The 13,149-nt window shown below is 44.1% G+C and overlaps 1 non-coding gene across 1 annotated transcript; it reads left to right on the top strand.

Annotated features, from left to right (window-relative positions):
* The first annotated feature begins 11,585 nt into the window (after nt 1-11,585).
* On the top strand, nt 11,586-11,690 carry LOC118973669 (U6 spliceosomal RNA). Its single transcript, XR_005063161.1, has one exon. It is a non-coding gene; the product is annotated as a U6 spliceosomal RNA (small nuclear RNA).
* Nucleotides 11,691-13,149: the final 1,459 nt, after the last annotated feature.

Genomic DNA, 13,149 nt, shown 5'->3' with positions numbered 1-13,149 from the left:
TATTCCTCTTCTCTAGTTTCTATTTCATTTATTGTCCCTTCCACCATATTCAATCTGCTTTTAATACCCTCCATTTGCTCTTCAATGATTGGATCTCCAACCGGAATTCATTCCTAAGTTCTTGGATATCTTTCTGTACCTCCATTAGCATGTTAATGATTTTTATGTTGAACTCCCTTTCAGGAAGAGTCATGAGGTCTATGTTATTTAAATCTTTCTCTGGAGTTATATTAATTTTACTCTGGACCAGGTTCTTTTGGCATTTCATATTTGTGTATTGCATCCTCTAGTGTGCAGAAGCTCTATTCTTTGTAGCTGCTCAGCCCCTGAAGCAATGTCAGGGGTCACGGGGAGTGGTATTGGTGCCTGGGGGAAGGAAGAGCTGTTTCTTGCTTCCCGGTTGCTGTGCCTGTCTCCACTGCCTGAACCAGTGGGCCAAGCACACAGGTATAAGCTTTTGTCCCAGAGCAGCCAGATATGGATCCCTGCTTTCCACAAGCAGCTGGAATCTCAGTCTCCCCAGGAATTTTGCCTGTCTTAGTTTTCCAACCTTGTAATCACGAGAGTATCATGAAAGCACCATGAAATATAGGTTTGTGCTCCCAGAGCAGATCTCTGGAGTTAGGTATTCAGCAGTCCCAGGCACTCCCTGGGAGGCCTGAGGAGCCACGCAGCCCAGTTAGTCCTTTTCAGCCACAGTGAGAACTGGGCTCCGCTGACCAGCTCATCCCCAGCTTCTCCCCGCCAGTCTGTCAGCCAGCTCAGCTAGACTGACAGACAGAAGGAAACCCTTGTGGCCTCCACAGTGCAATAATGGCCATAAAGGGTTTGGCTCACGTAAACATCATTTAAAATGTTTATATGGAATTTTAAAGAAAATCAGAGAGGGTCTGAAGAAAAGCAGAATGTAAAAGTGAATACATCTTCAGCTATTACTCTAGTTACAGTATTTGTTATTTTGAAGTAAAAACCTCAAAGTATTTAAAATGCCATGGTGGGAAATAATCACACCATATTTTTGTAGTTATAAAGTGTGCTATGCCTTATCAAGGATCAAGTCTTTCTTTAAGCAGAGAGAGAGTAACACATTTTTTTTATATAAACAAATGTTCAAGTGAAGGAAAGTGGTCTTTCAAATCTCAATATGATTCAAGGGAGTTTTTAAAGTTTATTGGACAAAATGCATGATGGCGTGTTTCATCAATTTGAATGGAGGCTTCTTCTGTTGGTCAGATAAGGCTTATTAAAGATATTTAAGCAGTGAGAAAGAAGAAATATTTACAGTTCTCACGTAGACAATAATGATGTTCAATGTGTAGGGCAGAAATATATCAACCAAGTCAGTGGAAGTTTCCAGTTTATTTTCAGTCAAAACTTTCCTCACTAGTTTCTCAGCCATCTTAAGGGAACACAGTTTTCCAAAGGATAAAATCAAGGATGGAATTGATCTAGACTGGATTATGTAATACGTGTGCCACGTACCATGCTGAAAAGGCCAGGGAAGGGCAAGTGGCAAAGTCATTATCCAAAAGAGACCCTGAAACGTGGGCAGCTTCCTGATTCCTTTGGATCAGCCCGAGTGGCTTTTCTTTCCTCAAACCGAGTTCTCCCGGCAAGCTCTCACTGCACAGGCATGGGCCCTGGCCAGGGTGAGGCAGTGGTAAAACCAGGCGATGAAGAAAATGAGTCCATTTGCACAGGAGCACACACTCCTCCCCAAGTCAAATGTCCACTCATGCCTTGACCAAAGCTGAGGTTCATTCTGTGCACATTCTGTGGTCCCCTCTGAAGAAAAGGTCAGTCAGTTGTGTCCATTGTTGTACTCCCAGCACCTCCGAACAGTTCCTGGCAGAAAACACAGGCTAAATAAATGTTTGGTTGGTGAATGAATAAGTGAATGGAAAAACACTGAATCCTACCTGGCACAATGCTGATGAACAGCCAGATGTTGCTGAAAACCTTTCAACCAACTCATCCTGTTCCTAAAAGACAGACAGGCAAACAAACAAACACAAAAAGGCAAACAGATCCACAGAAAAAAATGTCTGATCTCCAAGTGTGTCTTTTACCCATTTTTGGTAATTCTGTATGGCATATTCTCTTAGCCTGAGGCGATACTGTGATGCAAAAGGTTTCTTACACCCTTCAACACTCTGGCAGAAAACTTCCAAGTTTCTATATGGGTCACTAAAAACTGAACCTGGCCCTGAAAGAGATCAGCAATCCATTAAATTCCTAGTCCCAGTCTATTCCAATTACGTTTCTCTTTTATAAAACCTTTCCATGGTTCTGCCAGTTCTAAAATGTCATGCAATTCGTTCATTCCCTGCCCCCACTACACCTTGGCAGCACACAGCCTCATGGGAAAGGCTCTCATCTACATAAAGCCACTGATTCAAGGAAAGGGAATTATCACTACTGGGCTGGACCCTTCACAGAAGGTGGCATTTGATGTCATTGCATCATGGATCCAAAAGACCTCAACTGGCAAATGGAGAGGAATGGACATGGCAGGCGGAACACAGCCTGGGTGAGGGCACCAAGGTGGAACATCGCGGTGCGGCGGCGTCAAACTGTCCTTAGCCCCTCCTAGTGTGTGCACCTGGGCAAGTTACTTGACCTTTCTGGTCCCCAGTTTCCTCATCCATAAAATGGCAATTGGAATAGCACCATTTCCCAAGGCTGTTGTGAAGATTCAGATAATGGATAGGAAGGTGTCTAGCCTAGTGTCAGATAAAAGAAAGGCCTCGATAAATATTTTTTGAATGAAGTCTGATAAAAGGCAGAAAGTAAAATAGAGATAACCAGGAGCTGGGGTAGGGGAAGTAGGAGATATTGTTTAATGAAGACAGGGTTTCTGATTGGGATGAAGAAAAATTCTGGAGATGGGTAGTGGTGATACTTGCACAGCAATGTGAATGTCCTTAACGCCACTCAACTATATGCTTAAAAAATGGTTACCAGTGGTAAACATCATGTTATGTATATTTGACCACCACAGTGAAAAACAATGCAGAAAAGAAAGCTCACAGCCTAGGCAGCAAGCAGCACAGTGTGACTGAAATCAGAGCACTTAGGGAGCTGGGCTGGGGCCAGACGCAAAGAGCTCTAAGTACCAGGCTGAGCAGAAGGGTGGACTTGATTTACCCGAGCGCCCCCTGGGGACACTTGCAGTGCTGTGACTTGAGCTGATATTTTGTGAAGATAGCCCTGGGGGGACAAGATGGTTCCACAGAAGTTGACGCTGAATGAAGAGATGCCAGTCAGACTCCCGCTCTTTAAAGTGTGGTCCCCAGCGCAGCAGGGTTGGTCTTACCTGAAAGCAAATTCTCAGGCTGCCCCAGACCAGCTCCAGCAGCATCCTTGTGATCTTGGACACCTTTCTGTGTGTCAGTTTCCTGAGGACCTGAGATGATAACATCAGAGCGAGTAAGTTACTTGCTGCAGAGATGTGGGGGTCCCAGGAGAGGGCTTCAGGAGGAAGGGCAGGGTTAGGTCTGCGTACTGGATCGTGTTGGCCTCTAGCTGAGGATAGACACCCATGGCCTGACCAAGATCACCCAGCTGGTAGGTGGTACATCAGAGCTTTGAATCCAGGGAGTCTGGTACTAGAGTAAAAAACCTACAGGAGACCACCTTCCATCCAATCTCTGGGCGATGCCTAGCAATGCCCACCTTGGAGAAGCATGGGGCTAGCCGGACCTGAGGAGCTCAGCCACGAGAGGCTTAGGACATGCAGCAGGGCAGTGGCAGCAGAGACGGAACCATAGTCACCGACATTTATGGAGCTGACTACCTGTGGGCTAGGTTCTGTGTATTTCATTCTCACAATGGCCCTATGCCATAGGTACTATTACACTCATTTCCCACATGGAAGACCACTCAGCCATAAAAAAGAAGGAAATTCTGCCATTTGTAGCAACATGCATGGATCTTGAAGGCATTGCACTAGGTGAATAAGTTAGAGAAAGACAAATACTGTATGAACTTACACATGGAATCTAAGCTAAAAACCTCACAGAAACAGCAGATTGGTGACTGCCAGAGGCAGGGGTTGGGGAGGCAGAAGTGGGTGAAGGGGGTCAAAAGGTACAAACTTCCAGTTATAAAATAAATAAGCTCTGGGCATGTAATGCACAGCGTGGCAACTATAGTTAGTGATACCATATCATATATTTGAAAGTTGCTGAGACAACAGAATGTTAAAAGCCCTCATCACAAAGAAAAAACTTTGGTGACTGTTATGTGAATGCATGTTAAATAAACTTAACTGATTATCATTTCACAATACATACACATATCAATCATATTGCACACCTGAATCTTATGCAATGTTATGTGTCAATTATATCCAATAAAACTGGAAAAATTTTTCAATTAGAGTTGAAGTGACCTGCCTGAGGTCGCATAGCTAGTGCCTGACAGAACTGAGGTTTGAATCGGTCTGTAAACATTGGCGTTCTCATCTCTTCTGTGCTGCTTTTCAACCCTCAGGGAAAATGAGCTTTCTGCATCTTGTTGCATTCCTCCCTTTCTTTCTGTTACTTAACTCTGAGATGATTGCTCAGAAAGTGCTCTGAACTATTTTGGAGGCACAACCAATGTGGAAGAGAGCATCTGAACGAGCAGGAAACTTTGAGGTTTTCCATCTACCCCCTGGGATGCAGTCTTCCACACCCCACCTCAGCCTTTGCCCCAGCCGTACAGGAAGCCCCTAAGCCCTCTGCTCCCCTGCCCGTGGTCAAACTGGGCGTCCTTTCCACAGCCCCGTCCCCCAGAACCCTAAGCTAGGTAGGAATTAGGCTGCTCAGCATCGCGGAGCTCGTTCATGTTTGTCCCTTTCCCTTCCTTATTTATCAAGAGAACTCAGCATTTCCTTCCCTTGGCTGCAACAACAGAAGTTCTCCCGAATTAATTCCCTCTGTATTGTATAATATCCTCTAAAAGGAGTGCAAAGTCAAATTATTCATCTTTATCACAATATTACCCGAGGAAACCCAGTCATCTGACAGAACTCCTCAGGCGAGAGCATTATCAGTGGGCTCCTGCGGATCGAAGCTGCCAAGTTCCCTTTCTTGAGTCTCTCTCCGTGTCTGCGCTCCTTCGGGCCCGTCTGAGCAGCGCCCAGGGCCCGACCGTGGGGCCCCCTCTGCACTGTGGCTCCTGCCTGCCTGATTCTGCCTGTCCTCCATGCCATACCTCAAGTGCAGGCCTTTCACCTCAGTTCTGTCAACCCCTTCCTCGTTGGCGGCGTCCACTCTCGCCACACTCCAGTCCGTCCTCAGCTAGAGGCCAACACGCTCCAGTACGCAGACCTGACCCTGCCCGTCCTCCTGAAGCCCTCTCCTCGGACCCCCACATCTCTGCAGCAAGCAACTCACTTGATTCCCACATCATCTCTATGAGGAATGCTCTGATGTTATCACCTCAGGCTCACTGGAAACTGACGCACAGAAAGGTATCCAAGATCACCCAGCTAGTCAGTGGTACATCAGAGATTTGAATCCAGGGAGTCTGGTTTTGGAGCAAAAAAACTACAGTAGACCATCTTCCATCCCTAAGTCACTGTTTCCAAGAAGTCTTCCTGAATTTCCCCCTAAGTCTTCCCTTTGAAGAGCCCTTTGCAAACAGTGCCCTGTATACATGAGAATGTAAGCGTCCGTGGGGCAGAGGCGTGTCACTCTGCTTTCTATACCCTAGGGTATCTAGAACTGCTCTCTGTACACACAGTTACTGAATATTTGTTTAATCCAATTAATGTACATAAGTAGAAAAGGTGATGTAGAGAATTTATGTTATCTATCGTGAGAGTGCTGGTGCCAACACTTGCACCTTAGCAGCTGCCTTTTCTTTGCAAAGTTTACAGTGACAGAAAGTGGCCCTCCGCAACCAGGTGACAGGAGAGAGGAAACAGGAATTTAGAGTGCCAAAAATCAAAGTGATGTGATTCCTAGAAGTCCTGGGATTATACAGAAGAAATGTGTCCATAAAGATCCAGCCTTTCAATGTCCAAAGTGAATTTTGTGTGAGGCTTACCAACCCTGTCACATCTTAAGCCATTTCAAAGAGTTAGAGGATGCTAGTGGTCTATGGAAGTATTTACAAGATAAACCGATCCCAAATTTCTGGTGTCTAATGATTCAAGGGGTCTTTTGCACTCCCTTCAACTGTCCAAGGCTACCTCAACTCCTGGCAGACAAAGGGAAGTTCAGCATCCCCTTGAGCTCCACTGGAAGAAGGGGGCATCTCTTCCTGGAGGTGCAGCATTGATTCAAAGCCCTTGCAGCTCTGAGGTGCGTAGTATCTTTGCTAGCAGCACCACCTGGACAGCGACAAATCTCGCCAGTGAACGGGTCGAAATCCGAGTGGCTAACAAGATTTGTAAGATTCTAAGTAGAATTCAATCAGCCTGTAGAACTTAATGTTTTTCATTACACCCAAAGAATGTCCTAGTATTAAACATAAAAATCCATCCTTACAGAAGTCCTACCCGCTGAGATAGAGAAAAGGAGGTTAATGATAGAAGACTCGTGAGCACAGTATGTGCGTATTTCCTCCGGATGTGCTGTCTGGAATCTCTTTCTCGGACTCCTTTGATCTCGATTGCTAGGGCTAGGCCTTCATTTTGCAACAAGAATGATTGATGTACTGTGGCATCTGGAGGAGAATTCTATTTTTCTAGCTTTGTTAAAGTATAGTTGACAAGTAAGATGGTATATTTAAGGTACACAATGTAGTTATTTGTTATACATTGTGGAATGATTACCACAATCAAGCTTATTAACACATCTATCACTTCACATAATCATGTGGGGTTTTTTGTAAGTATACTTAAGATCTACTCTTGCAGCAAATTGCAAGTATACAATGTGGTATTATTAAGTATAATCAGATCATGTACCTTAGATCTCCAGAACTTACTCATCTTATTACTGAAACTTTTTACTTTTAAAACTATTGCTTTGCTCATGGTCCCTACATTTCCAGCTATGCCACTTATGCCAACCTCAATTTTCTATTGATCCATTAAATTTATAGCATTTTTGAAAATCAAACTGAGAACTAATAGGAAGCACCAAAGCATCAGTAGAGTTTTTTCATAGCTCTTTTAGATCTTCTTTTGATTTCCCCTAGACTTAGCTGGAATTTTTTAGGCCTGGGACATATGAAATCCCTGGAACTTAAAAAGCTAAAGTACTGCACTTATTCCCAGTGCATTTGCAGAGTGCCAGGCGTGGGAATGCAAAGATGAGGATGACATAACACCTGACTTCATGGGGGTCACGGGCAATAAGGGGAGGCATTTAAGCCAATAGTTATAACCCCTCAACTGAAAAGGATTTCATCAAATCAAAAGAACCTGTGAATTCCACAAGACATATGCAACTGAAAAATACTGCAAACTTCAATTTACTTACCAAAAGTATGTTGCCATATTCTTCCTCTTTGAAATCCCAAAGAAATTAGGGTGGTACGTGCCAGTCTGTCTTCGGGACCCTTGCTATAAGAGTTCCTTAGAGTTGAAAACATTCTCATTACAATGTCACTTTTATATTTAAGCAGTAAATCTCCCTTGGGATGGGACTCAGATTTAACCACATTTCTGTGTTTGGCATTATAGTAGTTGGAAGACAGAAGATTATTCAAAAAAGGTAAACATAGTAATAATATTAGGTGACATTTATTAGGCACTTGCTACATCCTAGGCTCTATTATTATCTTGCCCATTTTACATGTGAGGAAAATGGGATCCTGAGCCATTAGCTGACTTTCACAAGGCCACCCCAAGAGTCAGGGGCAGGCCTGGGCACCCACTCACAGCATGGGGCCTCTCCAAGACTTAGCACTGGCCCTTTCAACACTCTTGCCCATCTGCAAATGTCGCAAGTCATCTCCCACCTACCCTTGTCCCACCATCCACTCCACTGTCTATCTGTAACTTCCCAGACAACAAAGAAAAAGCACAAATATCTTGTGTTTCTCCCAAATCTGTTTCCCTGGCCCTTTGATGAATTACTCTGAAGTTGTGCAACAATCACATTTATGTCCAATAACCCTTCTGCAAATGATCATGTCCTTGAAACTCACCAAAGATCATAAATATGCTGACAAACTGTGTAAACACATCAGTGCCCTTCAGCAAAAAACATAGAGCAGTTTGGCTTCTATCCTGGTGAGAGCCCAGTCCCGTGACCGTGATTTGTGAGATACGTGATAGGAGTATTTGAGAAGCTCTGGTCTGTAGCAGAGAGTGACAGTCCAGAGTACTTCAAGGCTGCAGGCAACACCGAGGCTGGAGTGCAGCAGCGCTCAGGCTTTGCAGGCAGTAAGAACCTGGAAGGGTACTCTCCATCAATTCCTTCCCACTTGTCCCCGCTCCAGCAGTTGGAGATGTTGGGTTCCAAGCCCGTGCTACACCCAAGAGCTCTCCCAGCATCCCTTTAGGTGTTTCTTGCTGTCATTATCCAAATGGACCATGGCATCAAGTCAAGGCTAATGATCTTAGACTGACTCAAGACCCAAGAACACACTGTTGAGAATATTGCCCAAGAAATCCCCTAGAGTAAGCAATTCACACAGAAAATGTTCCCTGCCCATCCTTCCCACATCCTGCCTCAGTCCTCCCTGTTTCCGTTACTCATTGGTGCTGCCCGAAACTGAGCTGACAGAACTGGCCCTGCATGGCCTGTCCTCCAGCCTGCGTCAGTGGACACTCCTTCCTCTGCCTGGCTCTTTTTCTCTCCCTCTGGCCATCATTTTGTCCCTATGTTTCAATATCTGTTCATCTCTAAAAGAATCATCCCAAGAATTTACTAAAAGTAAAGGACAAGAAATTCCAAAAGTGTGACTGATAGTTAGTCTCTAAGAAACGGAAAAAGGGGCAAATGTTAAAGGGAAAATGTCAACAGGAGAAAGCCCCTTGTCCTAACACCCTGGTTCTCTTTATCAGAGAGCTCTCATGTGGAAAGGAGACCTTCAATTGTGGAATTAAGGAACGCTTGCCCTCATCAGATAGCACATCTTTCCTGAAGAGCTGCGCGTAAGTCAAATCCCCTGTATTCATTTGACATTTGATAGACATTTTCTAAGTGTGGACTCTACAGCGGACTCTGGGGGATACAGTGATGAAGTTGATACAGACTGCCCTTTGATTTGTAAACTGATAAGTAGTTGGAAGAAAAGATTGAAATTCACAACATTTCAATTCACATGAAGGGCTCTGGAAGCTGGGAAGGGAGGGGAGAGGGGCGCAGAGCACCGAGGCGACACAGGGACAGAGGTACAGCAGCCGGTATCTGGTGCTACAGGTGGCAGAGGGCCACCCAGGTTAAAGGAATCATGCTTTACCATAAAAGCAGCCCCTGAACTCGGCCACAGAGAAGCTCGGGGTTCCCTGGCTGGTGGAGAGCTTGGGCAGCCATTCTTAGAACCAAGAGAAAGTTAGACCTGAGACTGCTACAGAGGAGTGGAGAGCAAAGCGTGACCACAGTGAAGGGATTTTGATCCCTTATGTTTCAATAGAACCTCCATTTCAATCCACTGGGGGAAACCAACACGTGTGATCTTGTCTAACAATAAAAAAAATGTAAAGCACTAAAGTACAGCCTCCAAAATTCCAGGAGAATAGATGTTCCATCCTTCCCGCCTTCCTCGCCTTCTCCCTTTCTTCTGTCCCTCCTTCCTTTTGTTCCCGTGGCTGGCCCCAGGAAGAGAGCCTGCTGGCCATGGGCAGCCCGTGTCTGTGCGGGCCTGGAGGTCCTGGATACCTGAGGGCTGGTGCGTGGGAGCCCACTGTGCGTGCCGCGTGACTCAGTGTCCAGGCTCCCTAGGACTGGGCACTGGTCTGGGGTGTGTAGGGATAGGCTGCACCATAGGCGGGGACTTCTGGGGGACACTCCTAAGCTGAGATGCTGCTTAAGAAGCTCTGCTTTGCGTGCATATGTCCCCCGGGCCCCCATCCTCACTTTTGCACCAAAATTGTTACTGAATGAGTAAATAAATGAATAAATGAAGTAACCATGGTTTCATATTGGTTAAAGCATCGGAACCTGCCAATGATTACTGAACAAATTAGAGCTGGAGCAGTATTATCCCCATGTCACTCTCACATGCATTTCGATGTGCCTCCAGCCCTGAAATGCCCACAGCTTGCCCGCTTCCCGCAGTCACCCTTTGCTCCTTACACACGCTGAGTGACGACGTGTCCTTGGACTAGGATTCTACAGGTCTGTGGAACACTTTAAAGACTCATTGTTACTCATGTAGGGGTAAAACTTTACTGCATATTACTTTAGGAATTACCGAAACCAAAGCTTATTCCAGCCACTCGCCCACTGCACACACTATATAAACGCGACCAAGGCCCACCATGACTAAGGCAGAGGCTCACGTGGAGCGTTCCAGTTTTTTACTGAAAAGCCTCTGCTGGGTCCTAAGATAAACATTCAACGTGAAATTCTCCACAACAGATCTAACTTATATGCAATATAAACAGATGATGATGTTTTAAAATTATGTATTAAATAGAATTCTAATTATATTACCTGAAAAGAAAACTCACTGAAACTTGATGCCAAGGATCTCAAAATTTTGCCGGTACTATTAGCTGTCAAAGGACTTCCTCTCCAAGGACCTGGGCTCAATCACCAAAGACCGTCCTCTCCAGGCCACTCAGGGGAGAGGGAGGCGGAGAAATATGAATGTCATCTCTGCACAGCAGCATCTAAGAGCGAGGAGGCCACATCAACAACTCTCATTCTCAGACTGGGGGCTGCGGTCGTTTTCCATCATCTCTGCGGCAGACGAAGTGCTAGGCCTAGAGGGCCAGTCTCTCAACCTACTGGGGAAGCCCCAGGAACCCGGAGCATGCCCCTAGTTACTGCTGGGATAGCCACTACCTTCAGCCAGCCTAGGAAGCTTGAAGTTGCAGTGAACTGCTGGTAGTCGTCTTATGCAGAAACGGCTGGCAAATCTTCTTCCTGGGGAGTTCAAGAATGCCAGGGCCAGGTGCCGCTGCTCACATCTGTGGGATGGCCTAGTACACGCAGACTCCCCTACAGGTCACCGCTCCCGCAGAACACCAACACTGAAGGATGCTAATAGGTATGAAGGAAAAATAGAAATGAAGTGTTCCTTGGTTGGGTACGTTTGAAAAGTGCTGACTTAAATATAGTTAAGCAAATTTCTTGACTGCAAGACATCTCAGGGCTTTTCATAGGTTGAGGGGCACTGGGACCCTCCAAGATGCCTTTAGTGTGTCTTTGTTTAGCTCCACCTCCCATCCTCAAGCACTTTTGATGGCAAGGTGCACTTTAGTTTACAAATGACAGAAATGAAACGTTGAAAGCCTAACAATAAATATGGAGTGAACTCTGAGATAAAAATACCACCCCGGGGTCCCCTCAAAGATTATGAAGGGTCCAGGGAAAGATAAATGCAGTAACTACAGCGGTCATTTTTATTTACTGGTTTCAGTCCAAGGTGCTCCCCAAAAGGTCCCTAGCATAGCCTGCCCAAACACCTGGAACCCAACTCTAAGGATAAAGGACTGTCAGTGAGCTTCTTTTAAAAAGCAATTGCAAGGAGTGCTCGCTTTGGCACTACATATACTAAAATTGGAATGATACAGAGATTAGTGTGGCCCCTGCATAAGGGATGACACCCAACTTTGTGATGCATTCCATAATTTTTATACATAAATTGCATTTCAATAATGCTGAAATTCATAAAAAAGAAAACAGAAGACTTTCTCCCACTATAAAAAAAAACAATTGCAGTGATTGTGCATTACAACTGTCTCTCAGAATTATCTGTGTGAGATAATGCTCTCCTTCATGCCAACTGTTTGAACCATAAATTAATATGCCCTTAATCCCTAAGGTCTAGATAACTTTGGAGCTAGAAACAAGGCAAAATATGATTACCAGGTGTGCCACCACAGTGGAATTCCCATACTAAGGAAATCTCCCCAGTATGGAATTTCAAGGCTGCACAAGGATAATTCATGTTTCTTTTTAGATAAATTTCTTTTAAATGAGCACTTGTCACAGGACATGTAAATTCCATGCAGACATTTAAATTCCACAGAATTTTTGAAAATACACTTGTGGAACTGACTAACCACCTACCTGGAAAATGCTCCCTTTGAAAGAAATGGGTGAGAATGAGTATAATTGCCACAGCCTAAAATGCATAAACCTATTGTCCAAATCTATTACTTTTTCATTACAGAGGTAGCCAACTTCACAGACAATGTAAACCTAACAATAAATGTACATTACATCTCATTTTATACATTACAGTTCAAAGAAAAATGTAGGTTTATATTTCATGTATGAGCTACGATCTTATACACACCTATACAAATTTAAAATTTGATGCAAAAAATTAACATTCAAATTCAGTTTGTCTGCATTTGTTCTACAACTGAGTTCAAGTGCATACATACACACACATGCCTCTTTGATCTGAAACCTCCAATTTATGAAAACCACGAAACATCATTTCTTTCACTCGACTTTATAATTCTCTCAGGGAAATGGGTAGAGTGCTACATTTAGAGTGACCAAGTAGTCTCTTAAGATAAGATATGGTTTGAATTTAAATCAGTAGATGGTAAAAATTAAGGACATCTGTAAACAGAAATGTTTATTATTGACACCACTCAAGTTCACATGTATTCAATTCACTACTATTAATGGCGTTACATCTTGACCTGTGCTGTAAATCTGACTGGGCATGTGTTGCTTGTATCAATTATTGACTAGTTCAGGTGTTATTATTTAAAAATGAAGCTCATTACTTAGATTTTCCCTAATCATTTACAACTTGCTGATCAGTTTCAAAACACTGAGGACTCTTGCTTTCTTTAGATTACAAGTGCAAAATAAAATACAGAAATTGAGTATAAAAGAAAACTGTAAAAGATAAATGAATGTTTTCTTACCCAAGAATGAGAGATGAACAAACTGATGGATGCTGCCCATGGGCACTGGGCAGTCTATCCAGATGACCTTTGAGGAAAAAGGTGTTTCTAGATCAGAAATAGCCCTTGTAGCAACACAAGGCAAGTCAATAATCGTGTAACTGCACATCTAAAATAAAGATTAGAGAACTCTTTTCAACAACCAAGACTTTCCAGGTTAAAAC

The sequence above is a fragment of the Manis javanica genome, chromosome X (assembly GCF_040802235.1).
Source record: "Manis javanica isolate MJ-LG chromosome X, MJ_LKY, whole genome shotgun sequence".
Lineage (NCBI taxonomy): Eukaryota > Metazoa > Chordata > Mammalia > Pholidota > Manidae > Manis > Manis javanica.
This window is presented reverse-complemented; position numbering and strand designations above follow the sequence as displayed.